This window comes from Chiloscyllium plagiosum, unplaced genomic scaffold, assembly GCF_037043375.1.
Source record: "Chiloscyllium plagiosum isolate Xiang-an unplaced genomic scaffold, Cpla_swu_hap1 HiC_scaffold_9, whole genome shotgun sequence".
NCBI lineage: Eukaryota > Metazoa > Chordata > Chondrichthyes > Orectolobiformes > Hemiscylliidae > Chiloscyllium > Chiloscyllium plagiosum.
Genome location: NW_028270147.1, coordinates 46,661,506 through 46,674,070, shown reverse-complemented (window position 1 = coordinate 46,674,070; position 12,565 = coordinate 46,661,506). Strand labels below are relative to the sequence as shown.

At 45.2% G+C, this 12,565-nt stretch overlaps 1 protein-coding gene across 1 annotated transcript in view; it reads right to left on the bottom strand.

The window, feature by feature from the left end:
• LOC122554723 (calreticulin) overlaps positions 1–12,565 on the bottom strand; it is a 63,557-nt gene that overhangs the window by 36,257 nt on the left and 14,735 nt on the right. The window lies entirely within an intron of this gene.

Below are 12,565 nucleotides of genomic sequence, written 5' to 3'. Positions count from 1 at the left end.
CCTGCTATACAGGGCTAAATACTGTATCCCAATGCCTAGTATAAAGATAGCTGCTTTTGGTCATGAAAATAATCTGTCAATCGGTCTACAAGTCCTTTCACTGCTTCATACTTGCCAAAGCAAATGCAAACGTAATTTGAATGCACACAGGTTTCTGTTAAATTGTAAAAATGCAAGTAAAACTTGACTGGAGAAATCAGTTGTTACTTTATTGACATACTCAAATGAAATGATTAATAATGTAATTCTTTTGTATCTGAAAATGACCTAATAGAATCAAATTACCTTTAATTAGTCAAGTGTCAATTTCAAGCAGAACTCCACCTCCACCCTGTCTCTCAAGCGGACCCATTTTATCAGAATGGACATTCCATTTCTTCAAAGTAGCTATTGTTATTCCCAAGAAAGACTGCAAGTTTAGAATCTTCGACTTCATTGAATGGAAAATGTGCAGGGACATGGCCAAAATTTATTTTACACAGAACCTTTTAACCACAGAGTCCAGTTCAGCCTGTTGATTTGGATTAGATTCTAACTCCGATGTGGAACACAGTATGCTAATAACTGGCTCCTATTTATGACATGAAAACTATACCAATTCTAGTTGCAAGGAAATGTATTTACAAGAAAAAGATCCACACATACTATAGAAGCAAATTATTTACCAAATACATGAATAGCAAAAATATTAAAACTAGAGAAGTTAAGCTAAATTGATTCAAATCAATAAAACCTCTTAGCCCCTATTGCTCTTCTTGGTTTAATTTCCTGTTCAATAGTCGTGAGCAATTTGATTCAATATGTATATGGTGTATACAACTGGTGCGTCAATTGGTGGAACTACAAGGAACAACATGAAGTGGTTCAGTTAGAGAAGACCATAAGGTCATAAAACAAAGGAGCAGAAATTAGGCCATTCAGCTCATCAAATCTGCTCCGCCATTTAATCATGGCTGATAAGTTTCTCAACCCCATTCTCCTGCTTCATCTCCGTAACCCTTGATCTCCTTTATATTCAAGAACCTATCTACTTCTGTCTTTAATAAATTCAACGATCTGGCCTTCACAGCCTTCTGTGGCAATGAATTGCATAGATTCATCATTCTCTGGCTAACTCTGTTCCTAAAGGTCTTCCCTTTATTCTAAAGCTATGCTCTCAGGTCCTAGTCTCCCCTATCAATGGAAACACCTTCCCAAAATCAATTGTATCCAGGCCATTCAGTATTCTGTATTTTTCAATTAGATCCCCCCTCATCCATCTCAACTCCATCAAGTATAGACCCAGAGTCCTCAAATATTCCTCATATATTAAGCTTTCCATTCTTGGAACCATTCTCGTGAACCTCCTCTGAACACACTCCAGGGCCAGTACATCCTTCCTGAAGTATGGGGCCCAAAATTGTGCATAATACTCGAAGTGTGGTCTGTCCAGAGCCTTATAGAGCCTCAGAAGTACATCCTGCTTTTATATTCAACTCTTCTCAAAATAAATGCCATAATTGCATTTGCCTTCCTAACTACTGACTTAATCTGCAAGTTTATCTTGAGGGAATCCTGGGCTAGAACTCTCAAGTCTCTTTGCACTTCAGACTTTTGAATTTTCTCCCCATTTAGGAAATAGTCCATGCCTCTATTGTTCCCACCAAAGTGCATGACCTCACACTTTCCCAACTGTCACTTCTTTGCCCACTCTCCTAACATGTCTAAATTCTTCTGCACCCTCCCCACCTCCTCAGTGTTACCTGTCCCTCTATGCATCTTGTATTGTCTGCATTTGCATTTGCCTTCCTAACTACTGACTTAATCTGCAAGTTTATCTTGAGGGAATCCTGGGCTAGAACTCTCAAGTCTCTTTGCACTTCAGACTTTTGAATTTTCTCCCCATTTAGGAAATAGTCCATGCCTCTATTGTTCCCACCAAAGTGCATGACCTCACACTTTCCCAACTGTCACTTCTTTGCCCACTCTCCTAACATGTCTAAATTCTTCTGCACCCTCCCCACCTCCTCAGTGTTACCTGTCCCTCTATGCATCTTGTATTGTCTGCAAATATAGCCAGAATGCCCTCAGTTCCTTAATCTAGATTGTTAATGTATGAAGTGAAACATTGTGGTCCCAAAACTAAGCCTTGGGCGGCACGGTGGCACAGTGTTTAGCACTGTTGCCTCACAGCGCCAGAGACCCGGGTTCAATTCCCGCCTCAGGCAACTGACTGTGTGGAGTTTGCACGTTCTCCCTGTGTCTGCGTGGGTTTCCTCCGGGTGCTCCGGTTTCCTCCCACAGTCCAAAGATGTGCAGGTCAGGTGAATTGGCCATGCTAAATTTCCCGTAGTGTTAGGTAAGGGGTAAATGTAGGGGTATGAGTGGGTTGCGCTTTGGCGGGTCGGTGTGGACTTGTTGGGCCGAAGGGCCTGTTTCCACACTGTAAGTAATCTAACCACTTGTCACTAGCTGCCACCCTGAGAAGGACCTTTTATCCACACTCTCTGCATTCTGCCAGACAGCCAAGTTTCTATCCATGCTAGTACCTTGCCTCTGACACCACGGGTGGTGGAAATGTGTTGCTGGAAAAGCGCTGTGCTGTGCAGCAACATGTCCACCTTTTGACTGATTGTTGCTGACCAAGATGACTGACTGCCTGGCTTCGTATTTGCACTTAAAGGCAAGGCAAGACAGAGGCTGATCTTCTGAACAAAGCAGCAATATGCAAATGGGAAGGCAGAGATGCTGTTAGCATCCAAATAGTCACAAACTAAGTGAGCACTAGATGTCTGAGGAGCACCCTGCTCAAATCCATGAGTCTGCTGCCATGAGTCAGGAACCTGAAGAAGGGCTAATGCCCAAAACGTCGATTCTCCTGTTCCCTAGATGCTGCCTGACCTGCTGCGCTTTTCCAGCAACACATTTCCATCTCTGATCTCCAGCATCTGCAGACCTCACTTTCTCCTCTGACACCATGGGCCTTTATCTTACTCAGTAGCCTTCTGTGTGGCACCTTGTCAAAGGCACCTTCACCTTGGATTGTGATGTTGCCGCCAAGCCTCTTTGTATGCAAGAGTAGGCAGCAGACTCATGGATTTGAGCAGGGTGCTCCTCAGACATCTAGTGCTCACTTAGTTTGTGACTATTTGGATGCTAACAGCATCTCTGCCTTCCCATTTGCATATTGCTGCTTTGTTCAGAAGATCAGCCTCTGTCTTGCCTTGCCTTTAAGTGCAAATACGAAGCCACGCAGTCAGTCATCTTGGTCAGCAACAATCAGTCAAAAGGTGGACATGTTGCTGCACAGCACAATGCTTTGTCACTAAGGATTCTCTCCTAATGGGAATGGAGGGAGAGAGACAAATTTCGGACTCCCATCACCAAGCTTGGCTTTCTCTGGCCTTCTTGGGGGCTAGATTCTCCTGAAATGAAACTAAAGGAGCGGTTGAGTGAAACAAAAGTGGTTCGCACAGCTGTTAGTGTAGCCACTAGATATGCGCCAGCCTCATCACATTGAGTGGATATCTGCAATTCCAGCTAACTTCTTGCTTTTGCAGGCTCCATCTTAGCTAGTGGTGACCACCTTCGTCCTTTGTCCACGGAGGATGGCATCAGACAAGCTCCAACCACACCACATTAAAATGGTTCATCTCAAACTCATTTAGAATAAAGTTCTTCATTTCACTTGTGGCTCATCTCCAACTCAACTAGAATAAAGCTCTTCTTGCACTTGTGCACTTGGAATGCACCATCACCTTGCACTATGATGTTCAGAGACAGTTAGTGAGATCTCCCAAGTGAATAAGTAAGATTTTTTTTGATATTCATTTGTGAAATATGGGCATTGCTGGCTGCCCAGTCCTTATTGCTTGTCCTCAGTTGCCCTTGAGAAGGTAGTGGGGCACTGTCCTCTTGAACCGCTGCAGTCCACCTGCTATGGGTTGACCACAATACCATTCAGGAGGGAATTCCAGGATGTTGATCCTGCGACGCTGATGGAACGGTGATATTTTTCCAAGTCAGGATGATGAGTGGCTTGGAGGGGAACTTGAAAGTGGTGATGTTCCCAAGTATCTGCTGCCCTTTTCCTTCTAGACGGAAGTCGTTGTGGATTTGGAAGGTGCTGTCTGAGGACCTTTGGTGAATTTCTGCAGTGGCTCTTGTAGACAGTACACACTGTTACAACTGAGCACCAATGGTGGAGGGAGTGGGTACTTGTGGATATGGTGCCATTTAATCAAATGGGCTGCTTAGTTCTGGATGAAGTGTTTCTTCTTGAGTGTTGTTGAGGCTGCATTCATTCAGGCAAGTAGCGGGTTTTCAATCACATTCCAGATTTGTGTCTTGTACATGGTGAACAGGCTTTGGGAGTCAAGAGGTGAGTTACTCACCGCAGTAATCCTCGCCTCTGACCTGCTCTTGAAGCCCCTGTGTTTATGTGGTTAGTCCAGTTGAGTTTCTGGTCAATGATCACCCCCAGGATGTTAATAGTAGAGGATTCAGTAAATGAAAAACCATTGAATGTCAAGAGGCAGTGGTTAGACTGTCTCTTATTGGTGATGGTCATGGCCTAGCATTTATGTGGCACAAATGTTCCTTGCCACTTTGAGCCCAAACCTGGATATTGTCCAGATCTTGTTGCATTCGAACATGGACTGATTCAGGATCTGACGAGTTATGAGTGGTGTCAAACATTGTGCAATCATTAGTGACCATCCCCCTTTCTGACCTTATGTTAAATGTAAGGTCATTGACGAAGCAGCTGAAGGTGCGTTGCATCTAGGACACTACCCTGAGGAACTCCTGCAGAGGTGCCCTGGAGCTGAGATGACTGACCTCCAACAACCACGACCATCTTCCTATGTGCCAGGTATGACTCCAGAGAGTTTGCCCCCCTGAAACTCATTGATTCCCATTATGCTTAGGCTCCTTGATCCACAGTTGGTCGAATGCAACTTTGATGTCAAGAGCTGTTGCTCTCACTTCACCTTTGGAATTCAGCGTTTTTGTCCATTTTTGAATCAAAGCTGTAATGAGGTTAGCAGCTGAGTGGCTGTACTGGAACCCAAACTGAGCACCATTGAGCAGGTTATTGCTGAGCAGGATGCTGCTTGATTCCAATCCCTTCCACCACTTTACTGATGAGAGTAGACTTGACAGTAATTGGGGCAGGTTGGATTTGTCCTGCTTTTTATGTACAGGACATAGTTGGTAACTTTCCACATTGAGGAGAAAGTGAGGACTGCAGATGCTGGAGATCAGAATAAAAATGTGTGGCGCTGGAAAAGTACAGCAGGTCAGGCAGTATCTGAGGACCAGGAGAGTTGATGTTTCGGACATAAGCCCTTCATCAGGGATGTGATGAAGGGCTTATGCCCGAAAAGTTGACTCTCCTGCCCCTCGGATGATGCCTGACTTGCTGTGCTTTTCCAGTGCCACACTTTTTAACAACTTTCCACATTGTCAGGCAGATGCCAGTGTTATAACTGTACTAGAACAACTTGGCTAGGGAAGTGGCAAGTTCGAGAGCACAAGTATTCAGTGCTATTGTGGAATTTTGTCAGGGGTCGTATTCTTTGCAGTATCTAGTGTCTAAAACGGTTTCTTGCTATCACATGGAGTGGATTGAATTGGCTAAAGACTCGTATCTGTAATGCTGAGGACCACTGGAAGAGGCATAGGTGGATCATCCACAAGGCATTCTGGCTGAAGATTTCTGCGAATGCTTCAGCCTAATGTTTTGCACTTAAGTGCTGAGCTCTTCCATCATTGGATGAGGAGGCTCCACAAATATCCCCATCTTCAATGAGTTGTTTAATTGTCCACCATCAGTCAATATTCAATATGGATCACTTTGCTCTGTCTATCACTTATGGCTTATGCTACTGGCATGCAAGTAGCTCTGCTTGGTGGTTTCACCAAGTTGACACCTCACCTTCAGGTATGCCTGATGCTGCTCTTGGCACATCTTTCTGCATTCTCTATTCAACCAGGGTTGATCCCCTGGCTTGATGATAATTGTTGAATTGGGGATATGTGAGGCCTTGAGGTTACAGATTATGCTGGAGTACAATTCTGCTGCTGTTGATGGCCCATAATGTCTTATAGATGCCCAGTCTTGAGTTGCTAGAAGTGTTCAGTCTGTCCCATTTAACACAGTGATAGTGTCACGCAATTTGATGGAGGTTATTGTCAATGTGAAGACAGCACTTAGTCTCTATAAGGACTGTGCGATGATTGCTTTTACTGATACAGTTGTGAACAGATTATCTGCAGCAGGCAGATTGGTAAGGATGAGGTCAAGTATGTTTTTCCTTCATGTCGGTTCTCTCACCACCTGCGACACACACAGTCTAGCATCTACATTCTTAAAGACCTGACAAGCTCAATCAGTAATACTGCTGCCAATCCAATATTGTTCGTGGACATTGAAATGCCTCACCCAGAGCACATTTTGTGCTCTTGCCATCCTCAGTGCTTCCTCTAAGTTGTTCAACAAGGAGGAGCACTGAATTACCAGCTGAAGGAGGACAGAATGTGGTAGTCAGCATGAGGCTTCCTTGCCCATATTTAACATGAAGACACAAGACTTCCTGAGGTCCGGAGTCAATGTTGAGAATTTCCAGAGCAACTCCCTCCCAGCCACACACCACTTTGCCATGTCCTCTGCTGGGTCTGTCCTGCTGGTGGGATAGGACAAATCCAGGGATGGTGATGGTGATGTCTGGGACATTGTCAGTAAGGTATGATTCCATGAGTATGATAATGTCAGGCTGTGCTGATTAGTCTGTGAGACAGCTCACCCAAGTTTGGCACTAACCCTGGATGTGCGTAAGGAGGACTTTGCAGGGTTGACGAGGCTGTTTCTGCCATTGTCTTTCCTGGTCCTAGGTTGATGCCAGGTGATCCATCCGGTTTCATTTCTTTGAGACTTTGTAGCAAATGGTACAAGCAAGTGGCTTGGTAACCCATTTCATAGGGTAATTGAGTCAATCACATTGCTGTGGCAATGTGGGACTAGAGTCACAGGTAGGCCAGATCAGATTTCCTTCCCTGAATGACATTAGTGAACCAGATGGATTTTTCCAACAATCAACAATGATTTCATGCTCACCAATAGATTCTAATTCCAGACTTTTTTTTATTGAATTCAAGTTCCACCAACTGCTGTGGTGGGTTCCAACCTGGGTCCCCACTACATCAGCTGAGTTTCTGGATTAATAGTATAGCGTTAATACCAAAGGCCATCGCCTTCCTGAAAATATGCAGAAAGCACGCAGATTAATAGGTAGTGAGGAGAGGGGAAGGCGTCTGAGAGGGAATAAGGGGAAACACTGCAATCCTTAGCAGGAGGTAGCTGCACAGGCAGATCTAGAGTGATGTGAGGTAATAGAGAGAAGGAACACCTAAGGTCATTAAACTTCTTCCTGCGTTGCTGGGCGTTTCACCAGGTGGTGGGTATCACACTTACTCAGGCAACAACATCAGAATGAGTGGCAGAATCTGGTACTGTGATCTCCTCTAATGATCCTGAGGTAAGAAGATGTCCCTCCTATTCACCACCTCATTCACCCAGGCCTCAAGGTCCCCATTGGTGAAGTGGAGTGCCAACATTTTTCTCTCAGTCACATCCTTTGAAACGGTGTAGCAACACGTTGCGAATGGCAATTGGGATTACATCAGGGATGCTGGCTTCAGCAGCATCAAAACACTTATAGTCAGTGAAAGATGAATTAACATATCCCAGTTGCACTGAACAAGTTCACATAGAGATCCTGACTGGGTCGCTATGGTCAATGCTGCTGTAAGATGCTAAAGGTGCTTTTTTGGCTGAATATCTATTTTTCTTATTCAGCATAATGTTGCAGTTCTCATTGATCTCCATCATCATCCTGTAGTCCTGGAGCTTCTTCCATTTTGTCTGGACAGTGCCAGTTCAATTCCCCAGACATGAATTACATATAAACTTGATGTGGAGGGACCATCCTATGACCCTCAGTGGCCCAAGTGGTAGAAGGTGTTGCATCACACTTACACTGGACAGCATGAATGCACTCTGACTTTCACATTTGGACAACATTTACATCCTTGCCCCTCTCTCATCTGCACAGCATTCCATGGAAGGTGAGCAGCTATGGCTTCCCTATGTTTTTATTGCATCATGATGGCATTATAGCTAGAAGTTCCACAGTAAAGGTCAGTTCCAAATGAGTTTGAGATTGATGCTGGTCCTGGGCTTCCAGTTGTGTGTGTTGGTCATCAATTTGTGTGGATGCTCTTAGTTCAGGACCAAAGAGACCACAGCAACTTCTGCTTCTAGATCCACTCAGGACAGCTAAGATGAGCATATTGTTTGCAATATGGGAAACAAAGCAGCCCCTGTGTCATGAGACCATTCAGCGATCACAGCATACCCAAACAACGTTTGAATCAGTATCCTCAGAACATTTGGACATGGAGGCCCCAAAAAGGAGACCAGTGAGATGCCTCTATAAAGACATGTGGACATTGTTGTCCTTGTTCAAATGTCTGTTCCTCAAGTCTTTTGGTGCATGTACAATAATGAGGGCCTATCCCCCACATCCCAATCCAAGACATTGCTTTCACCTCACACCAATTAATGGGATTAATTAGTGGTTTGGATGATGTGGTGAACAGTGCTAAGGCCAGGACTTTTAGTCAATACACTAATTCAAAACATAAAATCTGTATACAGCATTTTGTGAAAATAGATGACTTTAATCTGTACTGTCTCACTGTCTGTTTAGTGCTCTTGCCCTTTGAAGGCAATGCACAAAAGTGGAGCCCCACCCTCACAGAATGAAACACTTACAGTTGCTACTCTGGGTGTGATGACAGTTATTTTCATCTCCATGGTGCACTTGTTATTTACACCTCGGTGAAAGGAAACAATAGGCATACTTCACAGGCTCGCAGACTCAGCCTCTCAGTCTAGGTGAGCACACAAATTGTCATACTCCCGTTTTCCTATCCCTCTCTGCCAATCTCATTGGCTTTGATCTTCCCCACATTCCCATCCAGCCCATTTATTTAACTACTAGTCTTCCTTCTTTACCCTCGAAACCTGAGGCATATAGTTCGGTCATGCCAAACATCATGATGCATTGTCCCCATCAAACTCAGGGTTGCGGTGACCATCAAAGATCTCCTCCTGGCTCCCCTTCACACAATATACCACACCCTCCCATCTCTATGGTCTCCCACCCAGTTATGTTAGGTTTCCACCTATGTTAGTTTTCACAATTATTATCCCAGCATGTGCTTTCCATCCCCAAAGATGACTTCCCAGCTTCTTCATTGCCACAGTGCTCCCAATAATATCCTTTGACTTTCATTGGATAGACCCCAGTACTGATTGTGGCACACCCACCTGACAAGCTTAAGAAGACAGAAAGTGTAGTGCTGGAAAAGCACAGTCAGTCAGGCAGCATGCGAGGAACAAGAGAGTCGATGTTTCGAGCATAAGCTCTTCATCAGGAATGTGAGTGGGGGGGTCCCAAAGCAGCTGAGAGATAAATGGGAGGAAGGTGGGGCAGGGGGAAGGTAGCTAGGAATGCGTTAAATGGATGCAGATGGGGCGTGATGGTGATATGTCAGAGTGGAGAGTGGAGCAGATAAGTGGGAAGGAAGGTGGACAGGTAGGACAGTTCAAGAGGACAGTGCCGAGTTGAAGCCCACTGCATGGGTGCTAGCTACACCTGCCTCGTCGTCAGTTACATGGAACAGTCCATCTTCCGCAGTTACTCCCGCACCATTCCTGCCTTTTCCTTTGGGACATCGATGACTCTATCGGTGCCACCTTGTGCTCCCACAAGGTGGTTGAACAGTTCATCAACTTCGCAACATCTTCCACCCTGACCTCAACTTCACCTGGACCATCTCGGACACCTCCCTCCCCTTCCTGGACCACTCCATCTTCATTTCCGGTGACTGACGCAACACAGATCTGCTTCAAACGCACAAATGGCCACAACTACCTGGACTAAACCTCCTCCCACCCACCCCCTGTAAAAATGTTATCCCTTACTCCCAATTCCTCCGCCTCCATTGCATCTGCTCCCAGGAGGACAAATTCCACTCCAGAACATCCCAAATGGCTCCTACTTCATGGACTACAATTTCCCCTGCCACAAGGGCAACAATGTCCACCAGCACATCTCTTCCACTTCCCGCACCTCTGCCCTTGAACCCCACCCCTCCAACCGCAACAAGGACAGAACCCCCCGGTCTTCACCTTTCACCCCACCAACCTCCGAATACAACGAATCATCCACCACCTACAGTCAGACCACACCATCAGAAATATATTTCCCTCCCACCCCAATCTGCTTTCTGCAGAGACCATTCTCTCCGCGATTCCTTGTTAGGTCCACTCACCCCATCAACCCACCCACCACTCCTGGCACCTTACGTTGCCACGACCAGAGGTATAAAACCTGTGCTGACACCTCCCCCTCAGCTCCATTCAAGGTCCCAAAGGATCCTTTCACATCTGGCAGAGATTTTCCTACACCTCCAAACACCTCATCTACTGTGTCCACTGCTCTCGATGTTGTCTCCTCTACATTGGGGAGACAGGAAACCAACTTGTGGAACGTTTCAGAGAACATCTCTGGGACACATGCATTAAACAACCCCACCACCCTGTGTCCAATCACTTCAACTCCCCCTCCCACTCGAATAAGGACATTCTAGTCCTGGGCCTTCTCCACCATCAAATACCAGCCACCCGACAACTCATCTTCTGCTTTGGAATTCACCAACCACATGGGATCACCAGTTTCCTCAATGCCCTCCGCCCACCTCATCCCAGATCCAACCCTTCAACTCAGCACTGCCCTCTTGAACTGTCCTAACTGTCCATTTTCATTCACACCTATCCACTCCACCCTCCACTCCAAACTATCACTATCATTCCCCCACCTACGTCCACCTATTGCATTCCTAGCTACTTTCCCCACAACCCTACCTCTCTCCCATTTATCTCTTAGTCCTCTTGGGCCTACCTCCTATATTCCTCATGAAGAGTTTATGCTCGAAATGTCAACTCTCCTGCTCCTCAAATGCTGCCTGAGCAGCTGAGCTTTTCCAGCGCAACACTTTCTGTCTCATTAAGTTTGTCAAGTGGGTGTGCCACAATCAGTTCCGGGGCCTATCCAATGAAAGTCCTCATTTTCTCCCAACTTAATGAGACAGCCCTGATTGATGAATGAGCAGTCTCCTGTCTGATATCTGTGCAGCTTCCTGACTGACTGACTGCTAATCTACAGATTGGTGGAACTGGCCCTACTGGACTGATCATTGCCCACTCCCCAGATTGTAGAAGTACAGACTCCTGGATACACTAAGTAGCTGACTGACCATGTCCAAGATCCTGGACTATAATCAGATTCAACCTGTGAGTTACTGTGCTGGTGCCTCCTGATAGAAGTCCCTTTTCTTGTTTGGAGTGACCACAAACTCCTGCCCTTAGTCTTTGAGATATGACTGTCTGGTTGAAGCGCATACAGTGTGTTTGCCATGTAAACTGCTAGTACGTAGTGTTGATATAACACTGATCTAGCCATGTGCCACATAGTAAACTGTTCAGCCCCTTGACTGATCATTGCTGACAATCATGACAAGCTGCCTGGCTTTGTCTACACTAAACAGCAAAGCAAGTCAGAAGTTCCTGCAAGATTTTAAGTTCTGAATAAAGTGGCAAAGTGCAAAAAGGCAAAGCAAAGATGCCATGATCCAACTAGGTACAAAATGATTGAGTATGAACAGTGCAAATCAGGAGCCCTGAGATGCACCTTAATTTATTCTTGTGATGGGTATTTGCCGCTGGCAGCAGCACTACAATGAAAATTGCTTAGGTACTCCAAGGTAGCATTTGAAGTGGCAACCTGTATTATAAGTGGATCAGAGATATGTCATGATGATGCAGTGTGGTCTATCATTGGCTAATGCCAAACTCATTGGATGAGGGTGTAGGCAGTCACTGCCCATGGAGCATAACCTGAGATGTTGGTCGCTGCTGTCCCTGGAGGCCCAGGAGAGCAAGCAGCAGGCTGGACCTACCAGGTACTCATTCTATTTTTCATGTTGGGAATTGTTGTTATCTCATTTCTAGCCAGCATGTTGGAGAGTACAAACTGCACATTGATGAGGTGAGATTTGTTACTAATAGCATGCAAATGCATGTTAGAAAGGTTCTTGCAGCTCCCAATTGAGACTCTCATCTCACAATTCAAAACTTGGATGCACATCTAGACATTTTTTGAGATCAAGAATCTATTTTCTTCTGAGTTCACCATTTTTTCCCAACTAACCTACCATTACCCTTATCATTCAGAGGCTGGGAAGATTCTGCTCAGTGTTTCAATTTGAAAATATTTAGCTACAATGCATGCCAGGTTCAACGTACTTAACTTTCTTGATTTTCTTCATTAGAAACACATAACCATCTGACAAAGACCTGGAAAATGGTAGGACAGAAATGTTCTTGCAGCTATAATCCTTGACACTTTATCAATAACATGTTACTGTGCCAAGCTTCTCTGCTATTTTTAACAGAATA